This window comes from Pristiophorus japonicus, chromosome 3 (assembly GCF_044704955.1).
Source record: "Pristiophorus japonicus isolate sPriJap1 chromosome 3, sPriJap1.hap1, whole genome shotgun sequence".
NCBI classification, from domain to species: domain Eukaryota; kingdom Metazoa; phylum Chordata; class Chondrichthyes; family Pristiophoridae; genus Pristiophorus; species Pristiophorus japonicus.
In genome coordinates this window covers 94,991,226-94,999,653 of record NC_091979.1, presented here as the reverse complement: position 1 = coordinate 94,999,653, position 8,428 = coordinate 94,991,226, and positions in this window count along the sequence as shown.

The following is an 8,428-nucleotide window of genomic DNA, read 5'->3' as shown; positions in this document are numbered from 1 at the left end:
AAAGACTGAGGTTACTGTTACTTTAACCTCCCTGTGTGCAGTCTCATCTGTGTTAGGAACACAATAATAACAAACCGCAACATGAATTTAGTGACTGATTCCATAGTGGCAAGATTGGAAGCCAAAACAAAGCTGGAATTGGCTTGTCAGCAAAGGGAAAAAACAATTTTGCAGCAAGAACGGAAAGTAACAGAGAAGCCCCGAGTACACCAGTCAGAATTGCTTAAACTAGAAGCTACATAGGGCCAGTGAATCATGAGGAGGAAAAAGAATAGCGCAAGCTCAAGTAGGAAAGAGAACACCACAAGACAGAAGAAAAGCAGCAGCATTAATATGCACTTAACTGGCAGAGAAGACTTATTGACAGTGAATCTTATAAATGAAGGTACACTTGATCTAGCCCATAACTCAGTGTGGATTAATTTTACTGAATGCAATCTCATACCAACTTTTAAAGAAGAGAATAAAATAGATGGATCCTTAAGGGTTTTTAGATTATTAGCAAACTAAGTAATTGTGGATCAGTGGTCAATGCATATTGTAATATGTGTAATTCTCACTCCATATTATTTGAAGCATCCAAGTAGGAATTTATAGAGCTGTGGAAAGACCTATATGGTACTGTTAAGTATCGAATAACTCCATGAGGCTAAGTACGGTGAGCTAGTTCAGGCAGGACCTTACTCCAGTTTATTTGGTGAACGACTTCCCCCCCTGCTAGCATTGCAAACAGATCGTCAGCCTTGGGTAACGGGTACTGATCCTGTATCGAGACTCGGTTGATCGTTACCTTGTAGTTGCCACAGATCCTGACCGTGCCATCACTTTTCAACACCAGGACAATTGACTGGCCCATTTGGGGTATGAGCTCTTTGGTGTCGGTACGCAGCTTCGCATTGATTGGGCTCACTTTGGGTCTTTTTGCCTTAGCATCCCACTGCTTTTCGAAATCCCTCTGGCTCATTATTGACTGACTTGCACCCGTGTCTAATTTCATGGATACTGAAACCCCATTTAATTTAACTTCCAGCATTATCGGAGGACTTTTGGTAAAAGAATGTACCCGATACACTTCTTCATCCTGTACCTTGGGTTGAGTTGCCTGTGCCACTTGATCCACGCTGGATCGATCTTCCTCAGCCACGTGGTGTGTCGCAGCACGCTTGCTCAGTTGCAGACACATTCGCTGAAGGTGCCCCATTGTTGCACAGCCTTTGGACACGTATTGCTTGAATCAGCATTGATGGGCCTGATGATAGGCCCCGCAACGCCAACAAGGCGAGATTTGATTCATTCCTGATGGCGGATTTTGAGCAGTTACAGGTCGTACGAACGCGGATGAGTAGGCCCTGCCATGTGCAGCTCTGCCTGCCGATGATATTATCTTATGCACAGTACTTGCCGGTGAGTTTCAATGCTGGGAAGATATTTGTTTTGAGTTTTCATCCGTGGACATGCATGCCTGGGCGATCGTGACCTGCTCAGGTCAAGAGATTCAGCAGCCAGCAGCTTTCGAAGGATGACCTCGTGGCCAATGCCAAGCACGAAAAAGTCCCGCAGCATTTCCTCCAATGCAGCTCTGAAGTTGCACAGCCTCAGGTCAGCGACAAATTCCACCATGTCCTGGCCCTCTAAGCGATTGTGCGTATAGAAACGATACCTCGCCATGATGATGCTTTCCTTCAGTTTAAAGTGGTTCCGAACCAGCATACACAATTCATCGTAAGTCTTATCCGTTGGTTGAGTCAGTGAGAGTAGACTCTTGATAAAGCCATAAATTTTTGACCCACAAACGGTGAGGAGAACCGCCCTACGCTTAATTGCGTTATCGGTTCCTTCCAATCCGTTGGCTACGAAGTACTGGTCGAGGCGATCAGTGAAATCCTCCCAGTTTTCCTCTTCCATGAATCTCTCCAAAATTCCAACAGACATGGTTGCGTGAAAGTTCGTATTTTTAACTCGTTACCAATTGTTAAGTATCGAATAACTCCATGAGGCTAAGTACGGTGAGTTAGTTCAGGCATGACCTTACTCCAGTTTATTTATTCTCAAAGTGAGGATTCAACATGGCTGCCAACATTAAATACATGGCTTGCACGTGTCTGCCAATGACCATTAGGACTCCGATAGTCACGCCCTCCGGTGGCAGGTTAAACCCAGTTAACATACATAACAGGTAAATTGCCAATAGAGTTGGAGGATATTTTAAAATTGTATTAGAAGGGGAGAATCTAATCACTTTTAAGTGATCTGCATAGAGAGGTCTTAAACAGAGTGGCGTTAAACAGAGTGGTTGATTTGGGAATTTGGAAAGAATGGGAATTTCTGAGGCAGCGGGCCTGTGTGGGAGCAGCAGTGGGAGCTGAGGCAAGGCTCAACAGGCATCATTCGAAAGGAACGTCAGAGTTTAAAAGTGACGTTGGCACAAAGGAAGTAGCTGATTGGTGAGTTTGTGTTCAGTTAGTACTTAGTCTTTAAATAAAGGTTAAATCAGCTGATTGCTGAGTAGTTGTTGGGTGTGTTTTGCTAAGGTTTAGAATTTAGTTCTACTTGATAGTTGCGAGTGTAACTAGAGGGATGGCAGGGCAGCTCAGTCCCGTGGATTGCACATCCTGTGGCATGTGGGAAATCCTGCACGCTTCGCGCAGCCGGGACGACCAAGTGTGCACGAGGTGTCTCCAACTGCACCAACTCGAGCTCTGCGTTTTGGAGCTTGAGCGGCGGCTGGAGTCACTGCAGTGCATCCGTGAGACTGAGAGCTACGCGGATAGCATGTTTCTAGAGGTGGTCACCGCACAACTTGAGTGTGCAGGCAGATAAGGATTGGGTGACCGTTGGACAGAAGAAGAGGACTAGGCAGGTAGTGCAGGAGTCCCCTGAGTCCATCTTGCTCTCCAACCGGTACTCTGTTCTGAGTACCGGTGAGGGTGATGGTGGCTCTGGGGCGTGCAGCCAGAGCCAAAACCACAGCACCATGGGTGGCTCAGCTGCAGAGGGGAGAAGGAAGAAGAATGGAAGAGCTATAGTGGTAGGGGATTCAATAGTCAGGGGAGCAGACAGGTGTTTCTGTGGCCGCAGATGTGATTCCAGGATGGTATGTTGCCTCCCTGGTGCCAGGATCAAGGATGTCACTGAACAGCTTCAGGGTATTCAGGGGGGGAGAGGGTGAACAGCCAGCGGTCGTGGTCCATATTGGGACCAATGACATAGGTAGAAAGAGGGATGAGGTTCTGCAGGCAGAGTTTAGGGAGCTGGGAGAGAGATTAAAAAACAGGACCTCAAAGTTAGTAATCTCCAGATTACTCCCGGTGCCACGAGCTAGTGAGTACAGAAATAGGAGGATAGAGCAGATGAATACGTAGCTGGCGAGATGGTGCAGTCGGGAGGGCTTTCGTTTCCTGAGGCATTGGGACCGCTTTTGGGGGAGGTGGGACCTGTACAAGCTGGATGGGCTGCACCTCAACAGAGCCGGGACCAATATCCTCGTGGGAGGGAGTTGCTAGTGCTGTTGGGGAGGGTTTAAATGAGCTTGGCAGGGGGATGGGAACTTGAAACTAGATTCAGTAAGGAGGGGAGTAAAGCTGGAATTAGAAAACAAAAATAAAGAAAGTGAATTTGAAGGAGAGAGGAAACCAGCAGGAAAAAAGTGTAAAAAAACTAATTTAAAGGCGCTTTGTCTAAATGCACGTAGCATTCGTAACAAAATAGATGAATTGACGGCACACATTGAGCCAAATGGGTCTGATCGGATAGCCATTACAGAGACATGGTTGCAAGGTGACCAGGACTGGTAATTAAATATTCAGGGGTATTTGACAATCAGGAAGGACAGACAGAAAGGAAAAGGAGGTGGGGTAGCTCTATTGATAAAGGATGGAATCACTGCAATAATGAGAAATGATAGTGGCTCAAATGATCAGGATGTTGAAACAGTTTGGGTAGAGACAAGGAATAATAAGGGGAAAAAGTCATTGGTGGGCGTAGTCTATAGGCTCCCTAACAGTAGCAGTTGGTCGGAGTATAAACTCTGTTGGTCGGAGTATAAACCAGGAAATAGTGGGGGCTTGTAAAAAGGGAACAGCAATAATCATGGGTGATTTTAACCTCCATATTGATTGGACAAATCAAATTGGTCAGGGTAGCCTTGAGGAAGAGTTCATAGATCGCATAAGGGACGGGTTCCTTGAACAGTATGTAACGGAACCAACCAGGGGTCAGGCTATCTTGGATCTGGTCCTGTATAATGAGACAGGATTAATAAACAATCTCCTAGTAAAGGATCCCCTTGGAATGAGTGATCATAACATAGTTGAATTTCAAATTCAGATGGAGGGTGAGAAAGTTGGATCTCAAACCAGTGTATTAAGCTTAAATAAAGGAGACTATGAAGGTATGAGGGCAGAGTTGGCTAAAGTGAACTGGGAACATAGGTTAAAGTGTAAAATGGTTGATGAACAGTGGCGTACATTTAAGGAGATAGTTCACAACTCTCAAAAAAAAAATTCCAGTGAGGAGGAAAGGGTGTAAAAGAAAATATAACCATCCGTGGCTAACTAAAGAAATAAAGGACGGTATCCAATTAAAAACAAGGGCATACAAAGTGGGCAAATCTAGTGGGAGTACAGAAGATTGGGAAGCTTTTAAAAGCCAGCAAAGAATGACTCAAAAAATGATTAAGAAAGGGAAGATAGACTATGAAAGTAAACTAGCACGAAATATAAAAACAGATTGCAAGAGTTTCTATAGCTATATAAACAGGAAAAGAGTGGCTAAAGTAAAGGTTGGTCCCTTAGAGGACGAGAACGGGGAGTTAGTAATGGGGAACATGGAGATGGCAGAAACTCTGAATCAGTCTTTACGGTAGAGGACACTAACAATATCCCAACAGTGGATAGTCAAGGGGTTATAGTGGGGGAGGAACTTAACACAATCACAATCACTAAGGAGGTGGTACTCAGTAAGATAATGGGACTAAAGGCGGATAAATCCCCTAGACCTGATGGCTTGCATCCTAGAGTCTTAAGAGCAGTAACGGCAGGGATAGTGGATGCATTGGTTGTAATTTACCAAAATTCCCTGGATTCTGGGGGGGTCCCAGCAGATTGGAAAATTGCAAATGTAACGCTCCTATTTAAAAAAGGAGGCAGACAAAAAACAGGAATCTATAGACCAGTTAGCCTAACATCTGTGGTTGGGAAAATGTTGGAGTCCATTATTAAAGAAGCAGTAGCAGAACATTTGAAAAAGCATAATTCGGTCAAGCAGAGTCAGCATGGATTTATGAAGGGGAAATCATGTTTGACAAATTTGCTGGAATTCTTTGAGGATGTAACGAACAGGGTGGATAAAGAGGAACCAGTGGATGTGGTGTATTTGGACTTCCAGAAGGTATTTGACAAGGTGCCACATAAAAGGTTACTGCACAAGATAAATGTTCACGGGATTGGGGGTAATATATTAGCATGGATAGAGGATTGGCTAACTAACAGAAAACAGAGAGCCAGGATAAATGGTTCATTCTCGGGTTGGCAATCAGTAACTAGTGGGATGCCGCAGAGATCAGTGCTGGGACCCCAACTATTTACAATCTATATTAACAATTTGGAAAAAAGGACTGAGTGTAACGTAGCCAAGTTTTCTGATGATACAAAGATGGGAGGAAAAGCAATGTGTAAGGAGGACACAAAGAATCTGCAAAAGGACATAGACAGGCTAAGTGAATGGGCAAAAATTTGGCAGATGGAGTATAATGTTGGAAAGTGTGAGGTCATGCACTTTGGCAGAAAAAAATCAGAACAAGTTATTATTTAATTGGAGAAAAATTGCAAAGTGCTGCAGTACAGCAGGATCTGGGGTAATTGTGCATGAAACACAAACGGTTAATATGCAGGTACAGCAAGTGATCAGGAAGATCAATGGAATCTTGGCCTTTATTGCAAAGGGGATGGAGTATAAAAGCAGGGGAGTCTTGCTACAGTTATACAGGGTATTGGTGAGGCCACACCTGGAATACTGCGTACAGTTTTGGTTTCCATATTTAGGAAAGGATATCCTTGCTTTGGAGGCAGTTCAGAGAAGGTTCACTAAGTTGATTCCGGAGATGAGAGGGTTGACATATGAGGAAAGTTTGAGAAGGTTGGGCCTCTACTCATTGGAATTCAGAAGAATGAGAAGTGATCTTATCGAAACGTATAAGATTATGAGGGGGCTTGACAGGGTGGATGCGGAGAGGATGTTTTCACTGATGGGGGAGACTAGAACTAAGGGGCATAGTCTTAGAATAAGGGGCCGCTCATTTAAAACTGAGATGAGGAGGAATTTCTTTTCACAGAGCGTTGTAAATCGGTGGAATTCGCTGCCTCAGAGAGCTGTGGAAGCCGGGACATTGAATAAATTTAAAACAGAGATAGGCAGTTTCTTAACCGATAAGAGATTAAGGGGTTATGGGGAGCGGGCAGGGAAGTGGGCCTGAGTCCCTGATCGAATCAGCCATGATCATATTAAATGGCAGAGCAAGCTCGAGGGGCCGTATGGCCTACTCCTGCTCCTATTTCTTATGTTATTATGTTCTTATAAACTATTAATTACTGTTAAGGGATCATTTTCTGGAAGTTATTCCAGAACCTTTAAGGATATAGTTGCTTAATAAGGAATGCACAAATTAGAGTTAACTTGCCCAGTGAGCTAATAATTTTGTTGCCTCACAAGTGCATGCAAACCATTAAATATGCGAGAGCACAGATGCCATATGCTGACCAACTGGTGAATGATTCTCATTGAGTGAGCTGTCCTCCCTGCGCCCTGAGAGTCTGCAACTGTACATGCAAATCACAGGGGATGATACAAGGGAATCAAAATTTACAGATACCATTCCTACACCCATCACAGCAACCCATTGGCTAACAGAAAGTTTCTGTTACAGTCCTGTTCAGGTTGGCACTGCATGGCCTCCCCGAGACATTGTATACCACGTGGCTGACTTGTTGACCAGTGAGTGACTTGTTATCGTTCTGCATGTCTCTGATGTGCTTGGAGTTTAAAAAGCAGTTCCTGTTCCTGGAAATAAACTGGCTACCTAACTCTGCTCAGGTGGGTGAAGCCTCCGCTCCTGTTACATGTTGTCAGCATATATTGCATTTAACTACACTCATTTGGTATAGCCCAAGCTTTCAGAAAGTAATACAAGTAGTCTAATGCATCTTGTGCAGAGCAATCAGTCTGCAAACTGCAAGATTTTGTGAATTTGCTTTTTGGGAACAGGAAACGTACCCCTGGCTAATGTATGGCTAGAATATTCTAGGTATAAAAGAAGAAAGAATTTCTGAATCTGCCATTTAAGGTTTTGTTGGGGGATGGTGAAGGAATTATAGCCAGCTTGCTTAATTAGGAGAAGAAATCTCAGAATCTTTTGACTCCGAAACAGTAGCCTGCCATCTCCCATGTTCCAGTTTCTAAAGGATTAAGTCATTGAAGCACTGAGTAGGCACAAGAACACTTAAGTCAGCTATCCAGCACAAACACTGGGGTGGAAGCTATGTAGGCAAGAAATGAATTGACACTTCATTTGTATTATATGCAGAGAATTTATACAGTGGTTTTGTAGTTTGTAATCTGAGAGGAAATACATGGTCATGTTAGCAGTAAGTGTCGCATGTGGTGAGGAGGGCACATATTTCCAGGAACTTTAGAAGATGGTTGGCAGGACCATTAATGTGGGGAGGGAAGGGTGCAGAACCTCAATAATTTAAGGACTTGTCAGATGTTGCCAAACAACTCTGGCAGTTAGCAACTTTTAATCTCCAGCAGTTTTCATGTTATGGAATCCATCCCCTCATAAGGGTGAAGGCTTTACAATAATGATAGTTCCATGTGTAGTCCTCAATCCTTGGCAACATTGTGAAGCATACAGCAAACTACAATGATGTGTAACACTCGTCTGGATTGTATTGGAAGACAGTCCTAGGCTTGTTGAGGCATCAGAATCATTGTTTAAACACACCAATGGTATGTGTGCTCAATGATGGTTCTTGTAGAAGTATGGATCTGATTGTACCTGTCATACAAGTATCATAAATTTGGCCTGTATTGGTCTCCAAAGAGCTAACTTTGTACATGATATCATGGATCAAACAATGGGGTAATGGGTGACTGGCATAAGATAAAGGCATCAAGGTAGCTGCTGGAAAAGCAGGCACTGATCTGGAATCTCTGTCGCAGATGGTCACAGACAAACTGCACGTTGATACATTGATAGAGTGGAATTCGCATAGAGTTCTTAAAGACTACAGCATTGTAGACAGATACGCACAATCTACCATTACCTGGACTTTGGGAAATCCTGCAATCTCTGCAAACACCTGAGCCCTATCTTCCTGCTTCTAGATTTCCAGAGTTTATAAGATAATAGTCACCTCCTGGATCATTGCAT